Raw genomic sequence first — 12,359 nt, forward strand, 5'->3', positions numbered from 1 at the left:
TATGGATCTGGTGAGAAGACAAGTTTTACTCCAAACTCCAGCAATATAGAGCAGGGCAGTGCACAAAACCACAACCTAGTCCTTCCATTTTGGGATGAAGTATAGTTTTCACGATAAATGGTCTTTTCAGCTGCCTGTAGTGATTTGATCAAACACTTGTTTGAAGATGCCAGCAATTACCCACTTTGTGAAGATGAGCCCATTTGGGGCCCCTGCAATTTGGCTGAAGCACCCACCTGCTAAGCTGTGATGTCCGCATTACAGCGCCCGGGTGATGGAGCATCTTTCATGCTTGGATTCCAATTTTTCAAGCTCTCTGATACCTTTTAGAAGCTCTTTATTTTCCCAGAAGATCTTTGTTGTGTCCTGTTATAATCTTTCCTGCTGGATTAAATTCCTTTCTCAGTGTTTGTGGTGTGTACAAAGCCCACATCAAGTTGGATGAGTACATTGGTTTGAAAATAGCAGAAGCACAACTGCCAAATCCAGAAGAATTTATCTTCCTAGTGTGGCAACTTAAAAGGCAAGCAAAATACCGATGAATCTGAAAGTCTGTCACTAGTTTGGAGCAAGCATTTATAGTTTTCTACAGAGTTAGTGGACATCTGGACACTGAAGTTATAATAGTTAAACTTGTAAGATATTTTAAAACCTCCCATTAAAAAGTTATATATTATTTTCTCTTAGCTTATTACCATTTGTGAACTTTTATGTAGAAAACATGGCTGGTTCATAATGAAATAGTTGCTCTATTTGACTCCTTGACATTCCTAATGCTAGATTGATGCACTCAGTCATATTGTGCCTTTGAAAACATATATTCAACTGACAAGAGAAGAATGTAATCATTATTTATGTAGAATTGTATATGATCCTGGGGGTGTTCAACACTATAAAGAGTGATCCTAGCCAACTGAGAATATCAAATGAAAAATTTCAATATTACAGCTTTTAGAGAAATTGAATTACTTTTAAGGATGATGTGGAAAATATTTCCATTCTTTGAGAAATGTTTAGAAATAAAACAGAGACTTCTTATAATGGGCCATTATTTATTCTTCATCATAACATCTTTTTCCGCATAGATTTCAGTAGTTTCAAAAACTTGTGTATGGTTATAAACTAGATGTTGAAGACTTTTCTCTTTCTTTGGTCTTCCCTCTAATTTTCTACCTATGTTATTTTAATGCTGGATTTGTAATTTCCTCCTTGGGGGTTTAATCACATCAGATAGAACTTAACATGTCTAAGACTGAATGTAGGGCAGAAATATGTTCGAAGAACAAGATAAAACATCAATGGTTATGTATATAGTGCTGTTGAGAATGGCCCGCGGCACTCCATCTGCTCTGTTTTTCCTCACCTGTAAAGTGGGATAGTTAAAGTACCTGATAGGGTAATTATTAAATGATATAATGTATGCAGAGTCCTTAACAGGGGACCTGGTACTTAGCAAGTGATCAGACAACATTCAACAATAACTGCAACAAATTAAAACGTGTTTTTCAACAACAAAACCCCAACAGAGATAGGTACCTTCCCTTGTAACAAGTGTGGTATAGTCACTTAAATGTCAGGTTGCTTCCAGGATTCTGAATTGGTAGAATGGACAGTTGCAGATGGGAATTGTAACTTTTTTTCTGGTCAGTTTAGAAACAAGCCATCTAAAAGGCCACTGATGAAACTCTTCAACTCAGAGGTGCTTCTTGCTCCAAGTTTTTGTTTCCGGTTACAGGGAAAAAGCATTTAAAGAACGCAATTTTCCACTCTTTTTTAGTTTTAGTAATATTTGTTTGTTTTCAAACAGAGGAACCCAAGGAAATTAATCATTAATAGATGCATTTACTTCCCTTCGGGGAATTGGTGAGTCTCAATGTAGATGTAGATTTCTGAAACGTGCAACCTATGAAAAGTACTGGAGTGGAGATCCTTTCACTGTGGATTGTTTGGGAAGGTTTGGATATACTTGTAATGAAGGGTCTGACTCCAGTTTTTGATGTTTGACTGATGATAGCTTTTAAATCTTCTGCCTACATCTGGGTAAACTGGTAAGAAAGCCCAGCAGAAAACCAGTCAGAATCCTCACCCCTGTCCCAGCCCCTAGCCATTGGAAAAGCCTCAAGCCAGTCTCCTTTCCCCACTCTCTCAAGCCATTATTGGACCTGCTTTTGACACCTGCCCTCTGCTCCCCACAAAGCCTTTTCATACCCTCTTGGTATGTGTGGGGGCCCATCCGAACCAAATTTCGACCACATTTTTTTAACGCATCCTGTGGACAGGCCACCACAGTATTGGATATCAGGTTTATTATCAAAGCTTCTCATCTTCTTTTATAGATTATTTGTATGTTCTAAGTATTGTCAGAAGGAAATAATATTCCTAACAATAAAGTCCTTACTTTCTGCTAAGTATGATATTCAGCCTTTACATGGATTATTTCACGTAATCCCCGCAACAGCCATGTGATCCTTCTTGCCCCACTTTAAGTGACAAAACTGAGGCACAGAAAGAGCATGTAACTTCAACGCCGCGTAACTAGTAAGTGGCTCTGTTAGGATTTGAACCTGGGCAGTGTGGGTTCAGTACCACCTGCTAGGTTGTATTCCCTTTCGTATAAATGTAGTATTCCATTTTTTAAAGCACTTCATTGGGGGAGTCATCCTTGCATTGCCTCCTTTCAGTCCTCACATATTGAAAAAAGATCATAGCGCATATCTGAAGCTCTAGTGTAATTTCAAGCAAATCACCATGTACTGAGAGCAGGTCATTTTCTCCCAAGTGAACTCTGGTTCTGTGCCGAGCAGGCAGCCAACATATGTTTCTTGAAGTGAAATGATATGCAGAAGTTTAGATATGAGGGCTTCCTGTCTTCTGTATTTTTCTCCTCTTGACTTCTCTTGTCAAAGTATTGATTCATGTTTGTGGGTGAACTGCTTTTAGAAAAATCAGTTTGAATAATAGAGCAGCCATTTAGAAAAATCATGTCCTTAAAGGAATATGTCATCTGCCTGAGAAAGCAGTTATGATATTTTAGTCCCACGAGAGCTTATATTACTGGCTGTTGGTATGACGCCTACTTGCATACATGTGTAATTTCCCATTTGGGTGGTGAGCTCCATGAAGACAAAGCCAGCATCTTATTGAGTTCTGCATCACCCATAACAGGGGCATTTTCAGTAAATGTTGGTTAAGTCATTGAACAATTATCAAACTATGTCTAACATGCATAGATTGTGCCTCAGAGAAATAGCCACTGGGTGCCATCCTGTTCCATTTGCTTCATGCATGTCAACATGTTGTGCTTACAGTGAGATAAGACTATTTTCCCCATTGCCTGGAGTTTCACAGGCAGTGAGTTCTAGAGCTGCAGCTCATCCCCAGCCATCAACAGATTCATATCGACACCCATTCCTGCTGCTGTGCTTGTGCAGAAACCATTCTGCCTTCCTACTGAAAGCTGGAGTCTTGGAACCCTTACTGTTCCTGGAGAGAATGATTTTGAAAGGTTTCAGCTGCATTTTTAAGATAAACTTACCTGAAAATGCTTTGTTTTTAAAAATTAGAATGTGGAGAAGATCATGTCATTTCCTTACCTGGCCCTCTTTGTCCCCTGGTCTCATCTAAATCCCTCTCATTCAAGGAAGGAAAGAAATTTTGATTATGGGTTTTTTTAGGGGATAAAATTTTAAAGGCATTTAAAACTGTAGATAGGGCTGGTTAGTATGAGAAAGATTCCTCATTGAAAAGAAAGAGGACAAAGCCAGTGGGCTTCCAGGCAGAACTTCTAGGCCTTCTGAGAGGGGGGTGCTGGTTTAGGCTGCCCACACCACACAACGTGTTTAGACTTAGCAGCCAGGTGTCCTGGGTTTGGGTCCCAGCCTTTATTTTACTGAAAGCCGGAGGCCCTTCTCTGGGCAGGTTATTTGACGTCTGTGGGTCTCCTCTTTGTCTTCACAAAATGGAGACATTAGTTCCCACCTGCAGGGGGCTTGTGAGGAGGAAGAGAAGTGGTGCCTGTAAAGCCCCTGCTCTCCACAGCCAGCCTTCTGCCAACAGTCCCTCCACGCCTGGAGCCGGTCCCTATGTCTGGGAAACCTGACTGCATGCCTTGGGGGCCAGCTCGTGTTCAGACCTAGACACATGTTTGATCTCAGCAAAGTCAGAAAGCTGTTACTCAGTTTACCCATATACAAAAGAAACAAAGACACCCATCCCATCTGTCTCTAACTGACAAAGTAATGTAGTGGAAAGGTGACGAGACACCCAGATCTCATTATTTGTCAGTTTTTATAAAGGAGCTTGACTTCCAGAGGAAATCATCTTGAGTCAGAGACAAGTTGCTGTATTCATTACAGCTGGACAATGTAATTTTGTAAAACATTTTGGGTTTTGCTATGAATGAAAGTGGCAGGTGGAGGGAACCCTCACATGCCAAACATTAATGACAAGCCCTAAAGCCCTGTAGCTCCTGACACCACAGAGACGTTCCCTGACATTCTGCACCTGCCCCAGGCCCCCTCACGCCCTGCCAGGAGTCCTCTCCTGTGCTGCCCCCATCTCACAGCCCGCGCAGCAGTCGGCATGGCAATGTAAGCACATGGCAGGGTGGTCGTCATGGTGGAGGGCCTCGCAGATGACAAAGGCCTGGACACTGACAAATGCTCCCAGTAAAATATGGAAGAAACGCATCTAGACAGAGACTGTCCACAGAATGAGCTAAGTGCAGTAGGAGCGGTGAGCCCAGGAGGGCCCATAGGCAAGGAGAACTGAGTCCCATTGGGGATTTCAGGGAAGCCTTTGATAAGCCCTTGAAACTGACCTTTGCTTCAAAAGGATGAGTAGAGAAAGCCTGTTGCACAAAGTGAGGAAGGCTATTCTAGCATGTGGAGCAGCATGGTCAAAGGCTCAGCAGATGGCACGCATTGTACTGGCAGGGGAGGGGGTAGGAAAACATCACAGAGCTCCCAGTATGAGGCCCCGGTTTGGAGAGGAAATGGAGGTAGGTTGTGGATAGGTTAAGGAAGGTCTAGTTTGCCATACAGGGAGCTTAGACTTTATCCTCTAGGTGGGAAGGCACTTTAGATCTGTCTTATTGATGACTTTGGGGAGGACTGGTTAGGGAAGGCGGGGGGTTAGAAGGAGGCAGGGAGACCAGTAAACCTCGGCTGTCCTCCACATGAGGCCCATTGAGGACCTGGAATAGGGCCGTGGCAGCAGAGAGACTGTACGTGTTGCAATGGCGGGGGTTGGCGGCCTCACGTTCACATATGAAGAACTGAATCTAACGTAGCTACTCCTCCCTTCCTGCTACCCCGCATCTGATACCTGACACATCAAATTAAAACCCTTGCAGGTCTTTTTTAAGCTTATCATTCATATAATAATATTAAACTCCCCCCAAAAGAGTTATTTAAAGGTGATGATGGTATATATGTAAAATTCAGTTATGAATGGTTCCTGTGGAGTTAGAAGAAAGCCTGCAGAGAGATCTGTGGGTGTTAATGGGCCTGATACAGGCGGGTCGGGCCGACCACACTGAGTGCTACCACAGTGATTTCCTCACTGGCATGCTGCAGTGAAATTTCAGCTATTTGATTACTTAATGGAGAAGGGATTAGAGTTTCATATTCAGCAAGGAGTTTTCAATGTGCATGTAATATAGCCCTAGAATAGAAACTTGCTCTTTTTCAAGTGTTTGTCTCTGAAGGGCCAGAGGATCAGAGCTGGAAAATTCTGCCTATGTTCAAGTGCAGCCCGAGTGTCATCACACTTTGTGGACTGTGCATAAAGGAGCAGTCACTCTGCCTGGCTTCAGCCAGGGCACCAAGGCCACCATCGTTTTGCCAGTGTTTTAGACTATTCTTTTATATATAAAAACAGGAATGGTTTTCACAAAGTGACTTTCCTAAGTCCTTGGCCAGCTCCTGCATATCCTTCAAATTTCAGGTCAGGGGGTTCCGCTCTGAGTGGCTTCCTTTGACCTCTCTAGACCCACTGAGAGTGTCTGGCATAGGTGAGGCATTCCCTAGGTGAATGAATGGACAGAACCTTGGGTTCTACCATATGCCAGCTCCTACTGTGCTCAGTTGGACAATCCAGTGCTGTTTATGTTTTTTTCTTCCCCTTTGTGTATGTGTGTGTGTGTGTGTGTGTGTGTGTGTGTGTGAAAACATATGCTTGTTTCCCTTTAGCCAATTTAGTTTAGTTAGAAGTTCCCTTTAGCTAAGCTACTTTAGTTAGAGGTAATAAGGTTGCTCATGAACCATGTGCAATTTCTTTGAGTTACATGAGAAAGTACAAATTACACTGTTTCTGTATTCATGAAATACTTTAGTTGGGGCCTATGCCTACGTTAATAGCTCACTGTCAAGCATACATATTACTTGCATCAACCAGTGGCGACTACATGTGACCATGGGAGCAGAACCCTTGGAAATGTTTTGGAAGAGACTATGAGGGTCAGGATGGTAGCCACAGCCTGCTGAATTTACCATCCAGGTTAATGCCTTACGTGATTCTCTGAATTTTTTTCTGCTGTTCAGTTTTGTTTTCATCACAAATGATCTATTTGTAGCTTCATAAAAAGACATATCATGAAAAAAATCTTTTCTCAAGAGGAAATTATGACCACAGTAAAACTTGAAAAAAGTCTCCTTATGGCTTTAATTCTTCTAATATAAAAATTGCTGGGCAAGTGTGCATCTGTTTGCCTTCATTGCATGTACATGTTTTTGGATTTTACTTGGATGGGGGTGTAAAGTGGGGAAGGATTTAAGAAACTGTAACATACTAGAGTTAATATTCCTTGTGACAACATGTACGTTCAGTACATCTTTCTACTTTTCTCAGAATCTTGGTGCAAGATCTAATCGGTCACAAAAGTAGGAAAAATAGTCACCAACCATGAATATGTTGTAGCTCTCTGCTTTGGAAAAATATTTTTTTTCCTGCCTGACCTAAAGACTAGACTAGGTCTTACTATTTGTAATGAGGGCAACTTACTATTTGCAAAGGAAGGCAGCTCTAGAATCGTGGATTCTTGCTGGCAGTCATGTTCCCCTCAAAGGAGTAGTTAAATTGAAAGCAAAGTCTCTGAAAGTTTGGGTACTTACCAGTCAGCCAATGTCTTTTTTTCCTGAGCACCTTGAGAATGTGCTGTTATTCTGTGCAAGCTATTAAAGTAAAAAGCAAATTATCAATATGGGGCCAGTGATTGGCATCTGGTTATGCTTTCTGGAGCCTGGATCGCTTAAAAGGCAACTCTAGACTCATGACATTTCAGTTTTCGTGGCCATCATCTGTTCACTGCATGGAGCTGCCGCACCATTCCATGACTCTTGCATGTTTTCCATTATGCTGGCTTTATAAAGTCTAGATTATAGGCTGTCTTTGCCATCAGCATCCAAGTATAGTAGGTTTTATTCTTCTCTAGTTATGTTTTTACTCCAAGAAGTAAAAGATTAGTGTAGAGGATTCTAGTATGATCGCATCCCATGACTTTCCAAAATTTCTCTTTATCAGAGCAAGAAAGATCACAGTTTAAATAGTTTCAAGCCATTAATGGTAGTGGGCTGTTGCTATGTGGCTCTTGGAAAACACCGAATATGTAGCTTTTTTTCTCCTGCTGACATCACAACTTTCTTTTGTTAAAAATCAGAGAATTTGCAGATTTAATGAATCACTCCTAAGACAATTACTCATGCTTTGCAGAAGCTGAAAGAAAGTTCAATGTTTACTGCTGTTCAAAAGAGTTTCTTGAAAAGTATAATAACTTATGTGCAGCCCAGACCATCCCCTTGTCCCCTAAACTGCCTGGTAGATACTCAAAGTCAATTTATCCAAGACTTAATTCATCATTTTCCTTCCCAGATTGTTCTTTTTTCTGTTGTGTGGCACTATACATGCCCCAACTCAGTCAAGTGCCCTAGAGAACATCTCACCCGATGCCATCATCCCATGACTGCCAATATCTAGTCAATCATAAGTCAGCTTGATTTGACTTCCCATCAATTTCTCATCCTCCTGAATTCATACCACTGCTCTACCTAGTGCAGTAGCCTCTGACCTTGCCTGCCTGCTGCCAATCTCCTAGTCAGTTCACCCCATTGCAGTTGGAAGGATCCTTCTCAAGTAAGAAGATCTGTAAAGGCTGTTTCCCTGCATGGAACTCTTGAATGGCTGTACACGGAGTTCAGGATCGAGTGCAGACTTCTCTACGTGATGTGCACGCTGATTTCTTCTCCAGCCCCGACATTTCCTTGACCCTTTTCAGGTCTTCAGGTCCCTGCTTTGGATCTCTTCATGGGGCTGCCTTCTTGATTTCTTGAGTGTGAGTCTGAGCCCTCCTCTGAGCCCCTTGGCACCCAGTGTTTCTCCTAGCACAACACCTAACACAGTGATTGTAAGTGTGTGTTGGCATCTCTGTATATCCTCTAGACCAGAAGCTCCATGGAACCAGGGACTCTGCTCCCCGTTACATCCCTAATACCTGGGAAAATGCCTGGTACATGGTATTCACTCAGCAAATATCTGTTGAATGAAGGCAATCTCACTTTTGGTGATGTTACGAGGTGAGATAAAAATGTTCAAAAGATTTTGAGTGGGCTTATCAGATTATATTTGTTAGACTCCCTATGTGAAGTGAAAGCATCATGCCACTTACATTAACTTGTTGATTTGATTTAGTGCTCAGTTCTTAAGTCCTTCAGTTGTAAGACATACTGAAATTGGATTCAGAAAATGCTTGGGTCCATGCCCTAGAGATATCCCTTAGACTATGGGACTGGGCAAATTAATTGACTGTTCTGAGACTCAGTTTCCTCCTCTGTTAAATGGAGATGATAATGATTCTGAAATGTACACTGTGATCATACGAGAAAATACCTATCCTGGAGCGTAGGACATAGTAGATGTCCAATAAATGTGAGTTTCATGTATTGTCATGAGCGACAGTTAAGAGATACTGACATTTATGTTGATCAGTATGTTTTGGTATTTATTTCACAAATTCTAGTCACTGTGTGTGATATAATTTCCCAATCCTGTCTTGCTGTCCTCATTGTACTTTAAAAATTAGTAATACAACGTTAACAAAGTTACCCACATGTATAGTCCCACTGTTTTCATCAATTCTGTTTTGTTTATCCACTTGACCTCATTTCTCATTCATTTCTCCCTTTGTAGTTTATGCTACAGACAATGCACAGTTTAGCCTCAAGGAAGGGAAAAACTGCTCCTAAATTAGTTTAGTTTAGTTTTGTGTGCTTTGTTTTGAGCTAAGGAATCTTAAAACAACTTCAAATTCATATTTAAAAATTACATTGACACTGAAGAAAAACAATAGTGTTGTTACCTATACAGTAATTTCACATATTCCCTTTTTGAAGTATTATCTCCCCTTTTTTTTTTTGGCTACTTGGCTGTTCATGGAGTTTTAAAGTGTTGTAATGGAGCTTTATCTCTGCAGGCGTATTTCATTCATGATTGAAAAATATCTTAAGGATATGACACAGTCAATGGTAGGAAAAAAAGACATTCTGTCCTTGCCTTCATGGAGCTTACTTCTTTTTTAAAAAACTTTCTATTTAATGAATGAATGTGATCAAAGGCACATCTATTGACTTGGCATTCTTATCAAGTCTCTTTGAAAGTGCAATGGCACTGAGGTAGGATGAAGAGGAGTGACTGGCAAAGAGATGTAGTTCTAAAATACACACTCAAGAGAACCACCAGGAGCCTTCTGGAGAGCCGGTCAGCAGGAGCCTCTGCCATAGGGATAGGGCCATCGTCACAGTGTGACCCAGTTCAGGGAACATCCATACAATCAGGAGAGAACTTATCTTCTCCACGCCAGCGCTCACCTGAGTTACAGTCAGTAATACTGCTAGGTGCCCTTTCTGTGGAAAACAAACAGCTATTTTCAGGAACCAGCCCAAAGCACCAAAGGAATTCCACTGGGGGGTTTTTTCTGCTGTGAACTCATCTCTTTCTCCTTTTCAGAATGTGGTATTTTCCACTGAAGAAATAGAACACTCTGAATGTGGTGGGTAACGATGCTAGAGGTGCTTTTATTGATTCCTAAGGAGACGCTGAACAATATTCTAGTGTGTATTCATCCTGAGATGATGTAGAGTGGGGCCCGGAAATAGTTCCCTAGTATTCAGGTGTCCGTGCAGAGGAGCAACCCGCCCAAGCCCGTGGGAATTCAGTTTATTCTGGCTGCCCCTTCCCGAGGGGACACGTAGCCATTCACCAAGGCAGAAAGGCTTCACATTTCTAATTGCCTTGTAATTCTTTTGTCAACTTAAGTCAGCAAAGCATCATTGCCCCATTTCTGATACATGCTGAATACTGATTTTAAGTATTTTCTGCTCCTATCCAGCTCTTAATTAATGTGGGTAGAAAAGGCCATGCCCATTCTCGATGCAATGACAACTTTGAGAAAAGCATTATTCTGTGTGTGAATTCTCCAATGCGTCCTCACCCTCTCTCTCTGGAAAACTGAGACGAAGGTCCACAGATAGTTCTTGAGGCTGACCAATTCCAAATTCCACTGACTAACAGAATGAGCAATATCATTTTAACCAGACTCTCACTTACTGGCACTATTTCTAATAGGGTGTTTAGGTATTTTACTTGCTAAATTCTGATTTTTTTCCTATTGCTGATTTTACCTGTCAAGCATATTTCACTCCATTTAATTCCATTTTCAATATTTGCTTTTATTTAGATGAAGCAAAAAGCAATGGCTTGTTTGCAGGAGGAAAGAGCCCTGGCCAGACCGGAGATGAAAAATGAGTGTTTTTAATAGCTTTTGTCTTCTGGTTTGTTTTTGTTTGTCTGTTTCTGGTGTTGCCACAGCGGTGTTCAGCACATCTTGGGGACAGCAAAAATAATAATTTCTGTCTGATATGTTAAGTTGTGGCTATTGCTTTCCAGTTGGAAAAAAAATCTTGGAAAAATACCATGTCCAGTGAAGCATTGAACCTTTGGCTAAATAGACAACTTTGTCTCTTCTTCTTCAAAAGGAAAGAAAAGCTCCTCTTCTATTACATAGGGAGCAGGCAATTTTCTCTTTTCTTCACATTAACTCATGAGCAATCAGGAAATATGGGGCTCTAAGATCAGAATATTTTAGAGGATGGACCACGAGGGACACTTATGCAAATGTATTTAATCATGCCACGCTGTAATTTATTAGCCTAGAAATCGATTTTAGCAAGAAGTGTGTGAACATCTCTTGATTCTCAGATTGGTTGTTGGTTTTATTGAGAAAGAAATAGCAAAAGCAAATCAGGTGAGAAGGATTAATTCTGCTCTGGGCTGGAGTCAAGGCTGGATTTTTATTTTTTTAATGAGGCTCATTTACATTAGATCATGCTGACGCCTTATTAATGTACTACATTTCACTTTGCAAGGTCCAGTGTCCTAAAGAGAGATGAATTAATCATCTAAATTACTCCTTCTTCCCAGAAAGATACGTTCGGAGTTCAAAGGCAGGTAGATAGTGTGCCTTACAAAAGGCAGAGGTATCAGTTACCTGTAGCCACAACCCTGTGGCATAACAAATCACCTAAAACTCAGTGGCGGGTTATGCAGCAATATCATGGACATACATGGCAAAGGATTTAGCCATTAGTTGGGGCCATGAATCAGTTTCCCTCACGGTGGGTCTTTCTCTGTGGCTTTTGTCTTCCCATAACATCGTTTGGCTAATCGGGATTCAAGAGCTTTGAAAGGATTCCTGAGAGCACCCACTTGAGGTTTCATTTGAGAACAAAGAACAATATCTATGAATAGATATGCTTTACCACTCAGAATAACCAGATTGTGTACAGTACAGAAATAACCAAGTTTCTGGTTTATTAAGAGTTCACTGAAATTTGAGATTTTCTAGATTTGAATTCCAGTTCTTAATAGCTAGTTTTGTCCACTTGAGCAAGCCATCCAACCTCTCAGCCTCAACTTGCTCTTTTGTGAAATAAGAATCTTGACTCACAAGGTGGGAGTTGAATATAACACCCTACATGGAAATGCTTTGCAAAAGTGCTGCAAATGGGTTACCATTACTGAAGTCAGGCTATATGTCTGGAAGAGTTCAAATCTGTGGTTGGATTCGCAGGCTCTATTCTGGTTTTTAGAACATTGGTAGATGTGTTGATAAGTTTGTTTAGATATGAGCACAATGTTGTTTTCAATTTATCATAAGCTATATTTTGTGTATCAAACCCAAAATACACTAGATATACAGATAACCTAAAGACACCAGTATGTGGTTTTCTTTTAGTTGGAATCAGTGACTAGGAGAAGCCATAGTTTTGGTCAATTTCTAATTATCCAAATATAGATCAATCAAATAG

General features: G+C 41.0%; 1 protein-coding gene across 1 annotated transcript in view; it reads left to right on the top strand.

Annotated features, from left to right (window-relative positions):
• PID1 (phosphotyrosine interaction domain containing 1) overlaps positions 1-12,359 on the top strand; it is a 225,872-nt gene that overhangs the window by 184,781 nt on the left and 28,732 nt on the right. The window lies entirely within an intron of this gene.

Source organism: Manis pentadactyla, chromosome 6 (assembly GCF_030020395.1).
Source record: "Manis pentadactyla isolate mManPen7 chromosome 6, mManPen7.hap1, whole genome shotgun sequence".
Classification (NCBI taxonomy): Eukaryota; Metazoa; Chordata; class Mammalia; order Pholidota; family Manidae; genus Manis; species Manis pentadactyla.